General features: G+C 37.3%; 3 protein-coding genes across 19 annotated transcripts in view; 1 reads left to right on the top strand and 2 right to left on the bottom strand.

The window, feature by feature from the left end:
* LOC127508056 (60 kDa lysophospholipase-like) overlaps positions 1-15848 on the bottom strand; it is a 90417-nt gene extending 74569 nt beyond the window's left edge. For both annotated transcript variants that reach the window (XM_051885629.1, XM_051885628.1), the window contains exons 1-4: positions 15708-15848; positions 15014-15148; positions 12775-12861; positions 12031-12169 (exon numbers count right to left, since the gene is read on the bottom strand). The gene's annotated coding sequence lies outside the window, so the exon portion shown is untranslated. The remainder of the gene's footprint in view (positions 1-12030; positions 12170-12774; positions 12862-15013; positions 15149-15707) is intronic.
* The window catches only part of LOC127508063 (uncharacterized), a 292618-nt gene that overhangs the window by 176652 nt on the left and 97875 nt on the right, over positions 1-18091 (bottom strand). The gene's annotated exons all lie outside the window — the stretch shown is intronic.
* Positions 1-18091, top strand: part of LOC127508050 (uncharacterized) — a 383187-nt gene that overhangs the window by 288153 nt on the left and 76943 nt on the right. The gene's annotated exons all lie outside the window — the stretch shown is intronic.

Below are 18091 nucleotides of genomic sequence, written 5' to 3'. Positions count from 1 at the left end.
CTATCTATCTATAGTTCTATCTGTCTGTCTGACTATATATATCTGTCTGTCTGTGTCTATCTATCTATCTATCTGTCTGTCTATCTATCGGTCTGTCTCTCTGTCTATATCTATCTATCTATCTATCTATCTGTCTGTGTCTGTCTATCTATCTATCTGACTATAGTTCTATCTATATATTTATCTGTCTGTATCTATCTATCTATCTATCTATCTATCTGTCTGTCTATCGGTCTGTCTCTCTATCTGTCTGTCTGTATCTATCTGTCTGTCTGTCTCTGTCTATCTATCTATCTATCTGTCTGTCTATCTATCTGTCTGTCTGTGTCTGTCTATCTATCTGACTATAGTTCTATCTATCTATCGGTCTGTCTGTCTGTCTATATCTATCTATCTATCATTCTGTCTGTCTATATCTATCTATCTATCTATCTATCTATAGTTCTATCTGTCTGTCTGACTATATATATCTGTCTGTCTGTGTCTATCTATCTATCTATCGGTCTGTCTGTCTGTCTATATCTATCTATCTATCTATAGTTCTATCTGTCTGTCTGACTATATCTATCTGTCTGTCTGTGTCTGTCTATGTATCTATTTATATCTGACTATAGTTCTATCTATATATTTATCTGTCTGTCTGTATCTATCTATCTATCTATCAGTCTGTCTGTCTATATCTATCTATCTGTCTATCTATAGTTCTATCTGTCTGTGTCTATCTATCTGACTATAGTTCTATCTATCTATCTGTCTGTCTGTCTGTCTGTCTGTCTATCTATCAGTCTGTCTGTCTATATCTATCTATCTGTCTATCTATAGTTCTATCTGTCTGTGTCTATCTATCTGACTATAGTTCTATCTATCTATCTGTCTGTCTGTCTGTCTGTCTGTATCTATCTATCTATCTATCGGTCTGTCTCTCTGTCTATCTGTCTGTATCTATCTATCTATCTATCTATCTATCTATCTATCTGTCCGTCTGTCTGTATCTATCTATCTATCTATCTATCTATCTATCTATCTATCTGTCTGTCTGTGTCTGTCTATCTGTCTGTCTCTCTGTCTATCTGTCTGTATCTATCTATCTATCTATCTATCTATCTATCTATCTATCTATCTGTCTGTCTGTCCGTCTGTCTGTATCTATCTATCTATCTATCTATCTGTCTGTCTGTCTGTCTGTCTGTCTATCTATCTGTCTGTCTGTGTCTGTCTATCTATCTGACTATAGTTCTATCTATATATTTATCTGTCTGTCTGTATCTATCTATCTATCTATCAGTCTGTCTGTCTATATCTATCTATCTATCTATCTATCTATAGTTCTATCTGTCTGTCTGACTATATATATCTGTCTGTCTGTGTCTATCTATCTATCTATCTATCTATCTGTCTGTCTGTCTGTCTGTATCTATCTATCTGTCTATAGTTCTATCTATCTATCTATCTGTCTGTCTGTCTATCTATCTATCTATCTGACTATAGTTCTATCTATATATTTATCTGTCTGTCTGTCTATATCTATTTATCTATAGTTCTATCTGTCTGTCTGACTATATCTATCTGTCTGTCTGTGTCTGTCTATGTATCTATCTATCTATCTATCTATCTATCTGACTATAGTTCTATCTATATATTTATCTGTCTGTCTGTATCTATCTATCTATCTATCAGTCTGTCTGTCTATATCTATCTATCTATCTATCTATAGTTCTATCTGTCTGTCTGACTATATATATCTGTCTGTCTGTGTCTATCTATCTATCTATCTATCAGTCTGTCTGACTATCTATCTATCTATCTATCTATCTATCTATCTGTCTGTTTGTCTGTCTATCTATCTGTCTGTGTTTGTCTATCTATCTATCTATCTGACTATAGTTCTATCTATATATTTATCTGTCTGTCTGTCTGTATCTATCTATCTATCTGTCTGTCTATCGGTCTGTCTCTCTGTCTATCTGTGTGTCTGTATCTATCTATCTATCTATCTATCTATCTGTCTGTCTGTGTCTGTCTATCTATCTATCTATCTGACTATAGTTCTATCTATATATTTATCTGTCTGTCTGTCTGTATCTATCTATCTATCTATCTGTCTGTCTATCTATCGGTCTGTCTCTCTGTCTGTCTATATCTATCTATCTATCAATAGTTCTATCTGTCTGACTATATCTATCTGTCTGTCTGTGTCTGTCTGTCTGTCTGTCTGTCTATCTATCTGTCTGTCCGTGTCTGTCTATCTATCTGACTATAGTTCTATCTATTTACCTGTCTGTCTGTCTGTCTGTCTGTCTATCTATTGGTCTGTCTGTCTGTCTATATCTATCTATCTATCTATAGTTCTATCTGTCTGTCTGACTATATCTGTCTGTGTCTGTCTATCTATCTATCTATCTATCTATCTATCTATCTATCTATCTATCTATCTGTCTGTCTGTCTGTCTGTCTGTCTATCTATCTATCTATCTATCTATCGGTCTGTCTGTCTGTTTACATCTATTTATCTATCTATAGTTCTATCTGTCTGTCTGACTATAGAACTATAGTCAGATAGATAGACAGACACAGACAGACAGATAGATAGACAGACAGACAGACAGACAGACAGACACAGACAGACAGATAGATATAGTCAGACAGATAGAACTATTGATAGATAGATATAGACAGACAGAGAGACATACCGATAGATAGACAGACAGATAGATAGATAGATAGATAGATACAGACAGATATCTGTCTGTCTGTGTCTGTCTATCTATCTGACTATAGTTCTATCTATCTATCTGTCTGTCTGTCTGTCTATCTATCGGTCTGTCTGTCTGTCTGTCTATATCTATCTATCTATCTATAGTTCTATCTGTCTGTCTGACTATATCTGTCTGTGTCTGTCTATCTATCTATCTATCTATCTGTCTGTCTGTCTATCTATCTATCTATCGGTCTGTCTGTCTGTTTACATCTATCTATCTATCTATCTATCTATCTATCTGTCTGTTTGTCTGTCTGTCTATCTATCTGTCTGTGTTTGTCTATCTATCTATCTGACTATAGTTCTATCTATATATTTATCTGTCTGTCTGTCTGTATCTATCTATCTATCTGTCTGTCTATCTATCGGTCTGTCTCTCTGTCTATCTGTGTGTCTGTATCTATCTATCTATCTATCTATCTATCTATCTGTCTGTCTGTGTCTGTCTATCTATCTATCTATCTGACTATAGTTCTATCTATATATTTATCTGTCTGTCTGTCTGTATCTATCTATCTATCTATCTGTCTGTCTATCTATCGGTCTGTCTCTCTGTCTGTCTATATCTATCTATCAATAGTTCTATCTGTCTGACTATATCTATCTGTCTGTCTGTGTCTGTCTGTCTGTCTGTCTATCTATCTGTCTGTCCGTGTCTGTCTATCTATCTGACTATAGTTCTATCTATTTACCTGTCTGTCTGTCTGTCTGTCTATCTATCGGTCTGTCTGTCTGTCTATATCTATCTATCTATCTATAGTTCTATCTGTCTGTCTGACTATATCTGTCTGTGTCTGTCTATCTATCTATCTATCTATCTATCTATCTATCTATCTATCTATCTATCTGTCTGTCTGTCTGTCTATCTATCTATCGGTCTGTCTGTCTGTTTACATCTATTTATCTATCTATAGTTCTATCTGTCTGTCTGACTATAGAACTATAGTCAGATAGATAGACAGACACAGACAGACAGATAGATAGACAGACAGACAGACAGACACAGACAGACAGATAGATATAGTCAGACAGATAGAACTATTGATAGATAGATATAGACAGACAGAGAGACATACCGATAGATAGACAGACAGATAGATAGATAGATAGATAGATAGATAGATAGATAGATAGATACAGACAGATATCTGTCTGTCTGTGTCTGTCTATCTATCTATCTGACTATAGTTCTATCTATCTATCTGTCTGTCTGTCTGTCTATCTATCGGTCTGTCTGTCTGTCTATATCTATCTATCTATCTATAGTTCTATCTGTCTGTCTGACTATATCTGTCTGTGTCTGTCTATCTATCTATCTATCTATCTGTCTGCCTGTCTATCTATCTATCTATCGGTCTGTCTGTCTGTTTACATCTATCTATCTATCTATCTATCTATCTATAGTTCTATCTGTCTGTCTGACTATGTCTGTCTGTGTCTGTCTGTCTATCTATCTATCTATCTATCTATCTGTCTGTCTGTCTGTCTGTCTATCTATCTATCTATCTATCTGACTATAGTTCTATCTATATATTTATCTGTCTATCTATCTGTCTGTCTATCTATTGGTCTGTCTCTCTGTCTATCTATCTATCTATCTATCTATCTATCTGTCTGTCTGTCTGTCTGTCTGTCTGTCTATCGGTCTGTCTGTCTGTCTATCTGTCTGTCTATATCTATCTATCTATCTATCTATCTAGCTATAGTTCTATCTGACTATATCTGTCTGTGTCTATCTATCTATCTATCTATCTATCTGTCTGTCTATCTGTCTATAGTTCTATCTATCTATCTGTCTGTGTCTATCTATAGTTCTATCTATATATTTATCTGTCTGTCTGTGTCTGTCTATCTATCTGACTATAGTTCTATCTATCTATCTATCTATCTATCTATCTATCGGTCTGTCTGTCTGTCTATATCTATCTATCTATCTATATTTCTATCTGTCTGTCTGACTATATATATCTGTCTGTCTATCTATCTATCTATCTATCTGTCTATCTGTCTATAGTTCTATCTATCTATCTGTCTGTGTCTATCTATAGTTCTATCTATATATTTATCTGTCTGTCTGTGTCTGTCTATCTATCTGACTATAGTTCTATCTATCTATCTATCTATCTATCTATCTATCTATCTATCGGTCTGTCTGTCTGTCTATATCTATCTATCTATCTATCTATATTTCTATCTGTCTGTCTGACTATATATATCTGTCTGTCTATCTATCTATCTATCTATCTGTCTGTCTGTCTGTCTGTCTATCTATCTATCTATCTATCTATCTGACTATAGTTCTATCTATATATTTATCTGTCTGTCTGTCTGTATCTATCTATCTATCTGTCTGTCTATCTTTCGGTCTGTCTCTTTGTCCATCTATCTGTCTATATCTATCTATCTATAGTTCTATCTGTCTGTCTGACTATATCTATCTGTCTGTCTGTGTCTGTCTATCTATCTATCTATCGGTCTGTCTGACTAACTATCTATCTGTCTGTCTGTCTGTCTATCTATCTGTCTGTGTTTGTCTATCTATCTATCTATCTGACTATAGTTCTATCTATATATTTATCTGTCTGTGTCTGTATCTATCTATCTATCTGTCTGTCTATCTATCGGTCTGTCTCTCTGTCTATCTGTGTGTCTGTATCTATCTATCTATCTATCTGACTATAGTTCTATCTATATATTTATCTGTCTGTCTGTCTGTCTATCTATCGGTATGTCTCTCTGTCTGTCTATATCTATCTATCAATAGTTCTATCTGTCTGACTATATCTATCTGTCTGTCTGTGTCTGTCTGTCTGTCTGTCTGTCTATCTATCTGTCTGTCTGTGTCTGTCTATCTATCTGACTATAGTTCTATCTATATATTTATCTGTCTGTCTGTCTATCTATCGGTATGTCTCTCTGTCTGTCTATATCTATCTATCAATAGTTCTATCTGTCTGACTATATCTATCTGTCTGTCTGTGTCTGTCTGTCTGTCTGTCTGTCTGTCTGTCTGTCTGTCTATCTATCTGTCTGTCTGTCTGTCTATATCTATCTATCTATCTATAGTTCTATCTGTCTGTCTGACTATATCTGTCTGTGTCTGTCTATCTATCTATCTATCTATCGGTCTGTCTGTCTGTTTACATCTATCTATCTATCTATAGTTCTATCTGTCTGTCTGTGTCTATCTATCTATCTATCTATCTATCTATCTGTCTGTCTGTCTGTCTGTCTATCTATCTATCTGACTATAGTTCTATCTATATATTTATCTGTCTATCTATCTGTCTGTCTATCTATTGGTCTGTCTCTCTGTCTATATCTATCTATCTATCTATCTATAGGTCTATCTGTCTGTCTGACTATATCTGTCTGTGTCTGTCTATCTATCTATCTATCTATCTGTCTGTCTGTCTGTCTGTCTGTGTCTGTCTGTCTATCTATCTGACTATAGTTCTATCTATATATTTATCTGTCTGTCTGTCTGTATCTATCTATCTATCTGTCTGTCTGTCTATCTATCGGTATGTCTCTCTGTCTATATCTATCTATCAATAGTTCTATCTGTCTGACTATATCTATCTGTCTGTCTGTGTCTGTCTGTCTATCTATCTATCTGTCTGTCTGTCTATCTATCTATCTATCTATCTGTCTGTCTGTGTCTGTCTATCTATCTGACTATAGTTCTATCTATCTATCTATCTATCTATCTATCTGTCTGTCTGTCTGTCTATCGGTCTGTCTGTCTGTCTGTCTATATCTATCTATCTATAGTTCTATCTGTCTGTCTGACTATATCTGTCTGTGTCTGTCTATCTATCTATCTATCTGTCTGTCTGTCTGTCTATCTATCTATCTATCGGTCTGTCTGTCTGTTTACATCTATCTATCTATCTATAGTTCTATCTGTCTGTCTGACTATGTCTGTCTGTGTCTGTCTATCTATCTATCTATCTATCTGTCTGTCTGTCTGTCTGTCTATCTATCTATCTGACTATAGTTCTATCTATATATTTATCTGTCTATCTATCTGTCTGTCTATCTATTGGTCTGTCTCTCTGTCTATATCTATCTATCTATCTATAGGTCTATCTGTCTGTCTGACTATATCTGTCTGTCTGTGTCTGTCTATCTATCTATCTATCTATCTATCTATCAGTCTGTCTGACTATCTGTCTGTCTGTCTGTGTCTGTCTATCTATCTGACTATAGTTCTATCTATCTATCTATCTATCTATCTATCTATCTATCTGTCTGTCTGTCTGTCTGTCTATCGGTCTGTCTGTCTGTATCTATCTATCTATCTATCTAGCTATAGTTCTATCTGACTATATCTGTCTGTCTGTGTCTATCTATCTATCTGTCTGTCTATCTGTCTATAGTTCTATCTATCTATCTGTCTGTGTCTATCTATAGTTCTATCTATCTGTCTGTCTGACTATATCTATCTGTCTGTCTGTCTGACTATATCTATCTGTCTGTCTGTCTATAGTTCTATCTATCTATCTGTCTGTCTATAGTTCTATCTATCTATCTGTCTATCTATCTATCTATCGGTCTGTGTCTATATCTATCTATCTATCTATCTATAGTTCTATCTGTCTGTCTGACTATATCTATCTGTCTGTCTGTGTCTATCTATCTATCTGACTATAGTTCTATCTATCTATCTGTCTGTCTGTGTCTATCGGTCTGTCTGTCTGTCTGTCTATAGTTCTATCTATCCATCTATAGTTCTATCTATCTATCTATCTATCCATCTATCTATCGTCTGTCTGACTATCTGTCTGTCTGTGTCTGTCTATCTATAGTTCTGTCTATCTGTCTGACTGACTATATCTATCTATCTATCTGTCTGATTATCTGTCTGTCTCTGTCTGTCTATAGTTCTATCTATCTGTTTGTCTATCTGTCTATAGTTCTATCTATCTATCTGTCTGACTATCTATCTGTCTGTCTATAGTTCTATCTATCTATCCATCTATCTATCTATCTATCTATCTATCGTCTGTCTGACTATCTGTCTGTGTCTGTCTATTTATAGTTCTGTCTGTCTGACTGACTATATCTATCTATCTGATTATCTGTCTGTCTCTGTCTGTCTATAGTTCTATCTATCTATCTGTCTGACTAACTATCTGTGTCTATAGTTCTATCTATCTGTCTGACTAACTATCTGTCTGTCTATAGTTCTATCTATCAGTCTGACTAACTATCTGTCTGTCTATAGTTCTATCTATCTGTCTGTCTATAGTTCTATCTATCTGTCTGTCTGACTAACTGTCTGTCTATCTATCTATCTATCTATCTGTCTGTGTCTGTCTGTCTGTCGATGCATTAAGTTATACCCCTGTAGCTAGTTTATTGCTGCATCATCAAAGGTTTGGATCCATTTAACATTCAGCATAAATACAACAGAAAAAATTTAGCCTACAAATGAAATAAGCAGTGAAGTTAAGTTTCCCAGTAGCCCCTCACTGCAGAACACACGAGATCCAGGGGGCGGAGACAGGTAGGTTTAGATCCACAGGGCAGAGACGGGTAGATTTAAAGATATGTAAAGTGGCAGGAGTTGAATCCAGATCCAGGGGGTGAAGATAGGTAGGTTTAGATCCAGGGGGCGGAGACAGGTAGGTTTAGATCCAGGGGGTGGAGACGGGTAGGTTTAGGGATATATGCAGTGGGAGGAGTTGGATCTAGATCTCGTGTTCTGCAGTGAGGACCATCTCCAGTTTTCAGATACATAAAGTAAACAAATGTAAAATAACACTGCATATACTTCACCATATAAATTAAATTTATATATTATTATTACTTTGCGACATAGCTAAATTCTACTGTACAGCAGTAAAATATTTCTGTCACAATTACTACAAATTAAACTGAACTTTTATTTTGACAGGTTGCCATGAAGACTTGAGTTTCTGTGTGTTTGTGATATGACTGTAGATTTTCTCAAATGAAATGGTAAAATTCTCTCAGAGCAGTTTTGGAGATGTTCATGTATTCATATCCTCATATAGTGAGGCGGCAGAGGCTGAAAAACATTGCAAGTGTCACGTGTGCTTCAGTGTGTGTGTGTGTGTGTGTGTGTGTGTGTGTGTGTGTGAGGTAGGCTAAATGAAACCATGTGTCTGCGCCATTCATTCACAGAGACACGTAGAACATGTAGGATTCATTTTTAAATAGTCTTTTTTGCAGCTTAATATTCACAGACACTAATCTATTTAATAATTAAAGTAATTTAAGTACTACGACAAATTCTGTGAAATTCAGCATTATACAGTAAATTCAGTTTTTATGACTGGATTCCCCGATTCCATATGCGTTTTCCGCGTTGCAGAAATCATAGGGCCCTATACATATTAATCCTTTTTGCCATTTGTTGTTTGATTAACATTAAAACGCAGACAGCAGCAGAGCGGGAATATTAGGATTAATCTTGGATTATGCAACAGACATTTTACAGCTCAGTGCCTTAATTAATATGGTTGTAAATTGATCAAAAACCGGCCAATAAATATCGGCGGCCAATGCATCGGTGCATCTCTCAGTGAAGATAAGCACATAGCATAGTGACATCACTATGTGACTAACGCTGCATTCACACAGGGCGTCGGCATGAATGCTTGATGGAGGGCGTGTCTGAAGCTTGAGCTGACGTCACCGTCATAGTACAACAGCCAATTACATTATTTTCCGGTGTTGCATGAACGCAACTGGCTAGTGACTGTGATCTGATTGGCTGACGCCTGTGTTGGCGCTTGAAAAGTTGACGCTGCATTCGCACGGGGCGTCAACGATTGACGGAGGGCATGTCTGAAGCTATAAACTATAAACTTAAATATAGTACATTGATTTGGCTACGCAATTACTCTTTCTGCAAGATTTAAACACATTTTACACCCGCCAGAATACGCAACTCAAATGAACAGTTTGCTTTAGTAGGCTATATTAGATATGTAAAGATTTCAATTCTTAACTACTCTTTGGACAAGTACGTTCTTCTTCTGACTCTCCTGCAGTTTTACTGCCACTCCAGTTTGCGGATACATGGTCAGTCAACTCAACTGCCAATCTGCTTTTACACTTACTGAGCAAACTAGGGCTGTCAAAATTGCTCAAAAATGACATTCGAATATTCCCTCTAAAAAAAACACGAATATTCGAACTATTCGAACATCCCCTCTAAAAAAAAAACACGAATATTCGAACTATTCGAACATCTGGTTGCGCATTTTGTCAATGACGCGCATTACGTCAATAACAGGACAAATGAATACAAAGAGACATAACTACTTGTATAGGTAGTCTATTTAAGTTTAAACATATTTGACAACGTATTACCTACACAAAAACAAGTAAATCAACTAATGGCCAAGACCGCAGACCTCACTCTCTCGCACCCTAACGGTTTAAATGAACAAACAAATTTTGAGTGCTGATCAAGAGTTTTGTGCAAGCAATTTAAGGTCGCGACTCTTGTCCCAAATATAGCAGGCTTCATTCAGTGATTGAAACAAATATTATTAATATTAATTGAAGTTTTACAGCATATTGAACGCTCCAAGCGAGCTGTGCTGTGGTAAACATGGAACTTTTCCTTGACATGAAACGGTAAATAATCAAACCAGTGGAAGCAGTGCGTTTATCCTTTATTCATGCAATATCTATTCAGTCAGTACAGTAGCCTACACTTAAGTAATGTTTCTGTTTAACGTTAAATAAAATGAGGCACACAATTCTGAGAAATGTGAAAACAAATAACTTTTACCCTGAGGTTCATAAAAAATAAAGTGCTATTAAACACGAAAAAGGCTACTTACATTCTTGGTGCTTGTATAAAAAAAAAAAAAAAAAAAAAAAAAAACTGACTGCAATTTATTCCATTGTCTTTTTAGTGCACTGTCACCGTCGGGTCTTAGGCCTGAAGGCCTACAGGTTATTTGCCAAAAACACAAGATAGTCCACATTTGAAGGGGCCAGTGCTGATCTCTTTTTATTTACTATATTCCCAGCGGAGGAAAAGACACGTTCAGAGCGCACTGAGGATCCGGGGATGGAAAGATATTTCTTTGCCATCTGGGCGACAAGAGGGTATCTCCCAGATCCCAAAGTTTTCCACCACATGAGAGGATTTTGTTGAGCAGGTATTGGAGACTCTTGTTCATACATCAACATCTCTTTTTGAAGCAGCAGACTGATGTCCTGGTCTGGGCTGTCCGTGTAATACGTGTCTCCGAAAAGACAGCCCATAGCAGATAACGCAGTTTTCTCAGCGGGTTGCTGATCACGGGGTTGTCCGGCAGCGGCCTCACTGCCTGTGCCTCCTGCTACATTCGCTTGTTTCATCTCCTCCAGTATAGCCACCTGCACCTGCCTGGCCTCTTGTCGTGTTGCAGACAAAGAGCTTGTGGCGGGCGATGCAAAGTAAGTGTCAAGACGTGACTGTTTAGCTGGAGTTCCACACATTATGCCATGCTCATTTGGGTGCACATTTTCGAGATGTGACCTCATGTTGCTAGTGGTCGAATGGTATGCTAACTGTATCTTACCTAGCTTGCATACAACTTTATCTCGCGGCTCAACAATTTTACCTCCTACTGACCAAAATCCAAAGTACTTCCAGACATGGCTTTTTAGATTTTGGGGGGTTAAAATCGCTTTCTCTGCTGCGGTCGAGTTGGGCTCTGCACTTTCTGCCATCTTCCATGCAAGAAACGTTAACTTTCATCAGTGTGACGCTGTGCCAGACAGTGCGAGTCCTGTGACCTGTCCCTGAACCCTCAGGCGCGCTAGCGTGCCCACTCGCAAAGCAGACAGCTACGCCTCTACTACCGCGGGCGGTTTTTTCCACTTTTTTTATATTTTTTATTCGAATATTAATTTTAACCTTCGAAATTCGTTTTTTTAAAACTATTCGAATATATATTCGAATTTAGAATATTCGTTGACAGCCCTAGAGCAAACCGAGTTAATATCTGCAGGGTTGATTACAAGTGACTCTCCTTCATATGCAAATCCAAAAATTGCTCATGCATCAATATGCGAGCTCATATTTAGGCTACCATCAGTCCCACTGGATGCTTTTGCTATGAATGCCAATTGTGTGTCATGTCTTTTCGAAGTCTGTCAATATGCACCAAGAGTAACCAAGAACATAAGAATCAAGAACATAAAATAATATATTCAAATAATTAAAAATGAAAATAATTACAATTAGTAAAAGTGTAATAAATAACAGTTGAAATTAAAGTGATAAAAAGACAAACCTGAGCGTTGATTTCTGTATCTTCTGTCCACCTCTAGAGGTCCAAATACCAAATAAAGCTCTTTGCTGGTATTTATATATCCAGGACACTTTGAAATCACGTGACACAGGATTTCTTTGAAATCACATCATAGCAGTTTCTTGAAATCACATGGCAAAACAGAAAGTTGAAGTGTTATTTGTGTGTATATATGATGGAAATAAGTGCAAACAGTTTTGTACATAACCTTTAGAGGCCGTTCACATATCGCGTCTAAAAACGCGTGGAAAGCGCGGCCGCACCGCTTTCTCCTTCTTTCCAAAGCGCTTGCGCTCCCGTGGCGTCTGTCGTTGCTATGCAACCATGAACTGCGCTCTCCACGAGGAGCAGGAGCTTTCAGCAAAGGATAAATTGATTTCTATCCCTTGCATTAGCTTTACTACTAGATAGAATTATGGAGATGAGATATAAAAAACACCCTATACAGCTATAATCAGCTGTTTGGCTGAGATTTCGATGTTTTGTTACGGAAAGGCTGAAGCTGATGGGTTGGTTCTTGTCACATGACCTGCGGTGTGCTTGCGGCATTCTGAAAAGTTGAGAATTTTTCATCTCGATGCGCCTGGAAAACGCACCACGTGCGCGTCGCTTCCATTATGAGCGCGCCTGCCGTGCGTGCGGCTACATTTGAAATAACTGACTTGCGTGCGGGAAAGACGCGATATGTGAACGGCCCCTTATGCTGTTTATTTTACAGATTCTCACCTTTCAGTCATATCTCCCTTACTTTTAAGTGTACTGAAGACATTGAGCAATCATTCACAGTAGTAGTTCAGCTTCTCCAAAAGGTCCCTTTTTAAGGAAATGAGATAAGTGTGGGTTGTACATGTCAAATCTGTCAAAATCTGTTCTTCTGAAAATAGATTGGTTAGTGTGAACCATCGTCTATCCGGACAATATTCACAGGACCTAAAGACACATTATAGAGATGCAGAAAGCTGGAAAAAACTACAAAATCATGTCCGGGGTGTTCATCACATTAAGACAAATAGTCTACAAATAGAGAGAAACATAGATATGCTTATCTATGTACAGGTGCTGGTCATATAATTAGAATATCGTGAAAAAGTTCATTTTTTTATTGTAAATTATTTTAAAAAATGAAACTTTCATATATTCTAGATTCCCTACATGTAAAGTAAAACATTTCAAAAGTTTTTTTTTGTAAATTTGTTGATTAGAGCGTACAGCTAATGAAAGTCCAAAATCCAGTATCTCAAAATATTAGAATATTTACATTTGAGTTTCATTAAATGACCATCCCTACAGTATAAAATCCGGGTATCTTTTGTTTTTTGAAACCACACTAATGGGGAAGACTGCTGACTTGGCAATGGTCCAGGAGACAATCATTGACACCCTCCACAAAGAGAGTAAGTCACAGAAGGTCATTACTGAATGGGGTGGCTGTTTACAGAGTGAAATATCAAAGCATATTAAATGCAAAGTTGACTGGAAGGAAGAAATTGGGTAGGCAAAGGTGCACAAGCAACAGGGATGACCGCAAGCTTGAGAATACTGTCAAGTAAAGCCGATTCAAACACTTGGGAGAGCTTCACAATGAGTAGAATGAAGCCGGAGTCAGCGCATCAAGAGTCACCACAATCAGACATCTTCAGGAAAAGGACTACCAAGCCACTTCTGAACCAGAGACAATGTCAGAAGCATCTTACCTGGGCTAAGGAGAAAAAGAACTGGACAGTGAACAGTGGTCGAAAGTCCTCTTTTCAGATAAAAGTAAATTTTGCATTTCATGTTGAAATCATGGTCCCAGAGTCTGAAGGAAGACTGGAGAGGCACAGAATCCAAGCTGCTTGAAGTCTAGTGTGAAGTTTCTGAAGTCAATAATGATTTGGGGGGGGCCGTGACGTCTGCTGGTGTTGGTCCATTGTGTTTTATCAAGTGCAAAGTCAATGCAGCCATCTTCCAGGAGATTTTGAAGCACTTTATGCTTCCATCTGCTGACAAGCTTTATGGAGATGCTGATTTCCTTTTCCAGCAGGACTTTAGCACCTGCCCACAGTGCAAAAACCACTTCCAAGTGGTTTGCTGACCATGATATTACTGTGCTTTATTGGCCAGCCAATATGCCTGACCTGAATCTATGGGATATTTTCAAGAGAAAGATGAGAAACAGTCGATCCAACAATATACAGATGATCTGAAGACTCAATAGTGCCTCAGCAGTGCCACAGGCTGATCACTTCCATGCCACACTTCACTGATGCAGTAATTTGTGCTAGGAGCAAGTCATTTGCTGTAATATGTCCTGCCGATCAAGTATTGAGTGCACAAAAGAACATACTTTAAAGAACTTTAACTTTTCTGTTTTGCAAATCCATTTTTTGATTGATTTTAGGAAATATTCTAATATTTTGAAATACTGGATTTTGGACTTTCATGAGCTGTACGCTCTAATCATAAAAATTAAAAAAAAAAACTTTTGAAATGTTTTACTTTACATGTAGGGAATCTAGAATATATGAAAGTTTCATTTTTAAAAATAATTTATAATAAAAAAATGAACTTTTTGATGATATTCTAATTATATGACCAGCACCTGTATATGCCAACTGAGAACTTTCATCTCTTTTTAGCCTCTAAAATACAATGCAGACATATTGCTAATGTAACCCATCTATAGGTAAATACACAACTCTAGGTTCGTAAGAGGTTCAGACATTGCAACACAAATGAATGGACGGATTCACTGTAACAGTTTCAATGTAACTTTAGTAGGAAAATGATATTGTACAAAGTAAAAATAGAAGGTAGCTGGCGTACAAATAAAATGAAAGAAAGCCCCCTTTTTAAACTAATATTGGTGTGTGTGTTTATCAGTGTACGTGTATTCGAACGACCAGTTCGGCAGTCTTTCGAAAATGGCCAAAACCAAACAATGTCCTCCAATGTATGTAAGATTCTTTGTTGGGAACAGTCCTACCACATAATGTTTCTCAGGATTTGAAGTTCAAGCTCGCAGAGACTCCAGAAGATCCAGTTGGTTGGCTCGCCATCTAAGGTTTCACACTCCTCACCGATCAACGGACAGAATCCCCTCGTTACTAAAAGACCCGACCTGAATTTACAAAACAGGTGACTGTAAAACATTTGTTTAAACATTAACATCAATTAGGCCTAATGATGATCATTTCTATGAAAATAACTTCCATATGTTACATATATGAACACTGTATGTGAAAACATCAATGAAATACTGATGCATTTCAATGAATTGGTCTGATAAAATAATCAAACAACATCATCCTAACTGCAAACATTGTACTATAGATTACACAGTACAAAAGAAATAGGAAATAACACTCAATGTGTATTATTTTCAATATACACTTGCAAAAACTAGAAAATTTGTCTTGCATCCTCATTTAGAGCATTTGGCCTATTTGGCCTGCATAAATGCATACTTAAATCCCAATATTACAAATAGTAAACATTACAGAACATCATATAGAACAAGATGATATAAAAAAGACAAACATTTCACTGAAATTAGAGTAGTCGTTATGATTTTGAATGATTATGATGCAATAGCCCATGTTGTGCAGTAACATAGCACATGGTTTAGCCTCGTAGGCTCAGATCAAAATCAATATGACAAAATAATTGACAGAACTCACCAAGATACGCAGGAAACCTGATTAATGAAACTGATGCTGTTCCACTGCGATCTCTCTACTATATAACTTTTTCCGATCAGCAGTAAGATGTGTTCTCACTCTCTACACCTGATTTGATCTGTTTTGTACATGGATCAGCACTGAGCCGATTCAACCAATGAACAATGCAGCAAGGCGGGACACAGGCAATACAACATTTTGATTGGCTTAGAGAGAGAGAGAGAGAGAGAGAGAGAGAGAGAGAGAGAGAGAGAGAAATCAAAGTGTTTTTTTTTTTTCTTTTCTTACACACATAAATTGGGTTACACTAAGGTCTTTATTTTAACCGCTTATTAAACCAATTTCTAGACTCCAGATGTCTGTGTATAGTTGTACACTATTATTTATTTTTTAAAAAAAGGGATAAGTTGCGTGGATCACGGGATGCTGGCAAAGGCCACACACTGTCTTTGCAGAGGGCCCAAGATTCGGCGCTTCGCCCCTGAGATGCGCATGCAACAAAGAAGATGTGCATTTGTGGATCCGGTGACACGCGTGCATTCATTGCGCGTCACCTGAGTCAAACTAATTTGATTCATTTGGATTTTGAGACTTCCTTTTCGTGGTTTTCAAGCATTTCACAACCCACACACAAACAACTACCAAATGAATAAGCCTGGTGCAAATTATTAATGTGTGCACAACTACCCAACTTTTTGACAAATTCACAAATGTGCGTTGCTACATTTAAACTAATACTTTACAACTTCTGTGTGCAAAATCCAGAACATGAATGTGAAGCCTTTTGTACAAATAAAGGCATAGTTGTGAATACAAAACTTCGATTTTGTATTAATGTAGGTCAGAATTTGTGCTTGCAAAGAGTATCTGTATTTGTGGATCCGGTGACACGCGTGCATTCATTGACTTGTTTCTGAGTCGATCCTATGATTCATTTGGATTTTGAGACTTTCATTTCGCCGGTTTAGCCTTGCACAATCCACACACAGCTGTCTAAGAAAACCTGCTACCACTAGATGGCAGTATAGCCTGCTAAAACAGTCAACAGCACCGCAATCAAGCGTTCTTCCCCATGTAAGTCGCTAACATGTCTTAAAGGATTAGTTCACTTTCAAATGAAAATTACCCCAAGCTTTACTCACCCTCAAGCCATCCTATGACTTTCTTCTTTCTGATGAACACAATCGGAGATATATTTATAAATATCCTGACGCATCCAAGTTTTATAACGGCAGTGAGCGAGACCAACGAGAATGAGCTGAAGAAAGTGCATCCATCCATCATGAACGTGTACTCCACACGGCTCAGGGGGTTAATAAAGGCCTTCTGAAGTGAAGCGATGCATTTGTGTAAAAAATATCCATATTAACAAGTTATAAAGTAAATATCTAGCTTCCGCCAGACCGCCTTCCGTATTCACCTTATGAAAAAAACAGAACTGACGTTGCGTCAGTTTAGCCAACCAGCTTTTTCCTGCTTGGTATGACATTGAAAAGCAGAATGTTATTGATGATCTGAAAAACATCAACAGTGCAGCAATTACATTTGATGGATGGACCAGCATTACTCAGGACTACTACATTACGGTCTGTAACGAGTAGAAATAATGTGTGAAGAGTTTCCCTGTTGAACTGTCTGCATTGTATGTGCGCCTAGAGCACCCCATGTATGCAGGTTATTTATGTTGTCTGTTGCTCATTTCAAGTTATTTTGTTTTAGTAACGCTGTGTATGGTAGAATGTTTGTGACGGACACTAGTTGCGTGAGTTTCATGGGGAATAAAGTGCAAGATGTGAAATCTCAATCGCCTCCGTGAAGTCCGTCTGGTACCTGCAATCACTCCAGCTAAATATGGAAGGCCAAATGGGTTATTATTTGCCATTAACCAAACGCCTGGTGTCCAGAAAACGCTGTTTTTTGCAGCACTTTAGACGAAAAGTCTACACAGGGCTGGAAATGGGGGTAACACGGGGGGATGGAGTCCGGGGAGTGAATTTTAAGGGGGGACGGCATTCCAGTTCAAATTGGTTATATTTTTTTTTTTAGGAAAATGAAAGGGATTTTTAATTTATTCACTCAATAACCTATGAAGTGATACGTGATTCAGAACAAAAACATATAGCACAATAAAAAATATATTTAAAAAAATGCAGTGCATTATTCTATGTTTGTATGCGCAATCGACTTACACGACTGGCCATATTATGAGAACCGATCATCATCAGAGCAAACCACTTCTGGTAAATTAACTGGGATAAACCGAGATTTTATCCAAAAATCTGAAGAGAAACTGTTACTTTGATAGATGTGATAACTGAAAAATATATGCGAATAAAACCTAGTTTACGTAGACCAGGGATTCCCAAAGTGTGGTACGCGCACCC

The sequence above is a fragment of the Ctenopharyngodon idella genome, chromosome 3 (genome assembly GCF_019924925.1).
Source record: "Ctenopharyngodon idella isolate HZGC_01 chromosome 3, HZGC01, whole genome shotgun sequence".
Taxonomy (NCBI): domain Eukaryota; kingdom Metazoa; phylum Chordata; class Actinopteri; order Cypriniformes; family Xenocyprididae; genus Ctenopharyngodon; species Ctenopharyngodon idella.
Note: the sequence above shows the minus strand (reverse complement) of the source record. Positions and strands in the feature narration are given on the sequence as shown.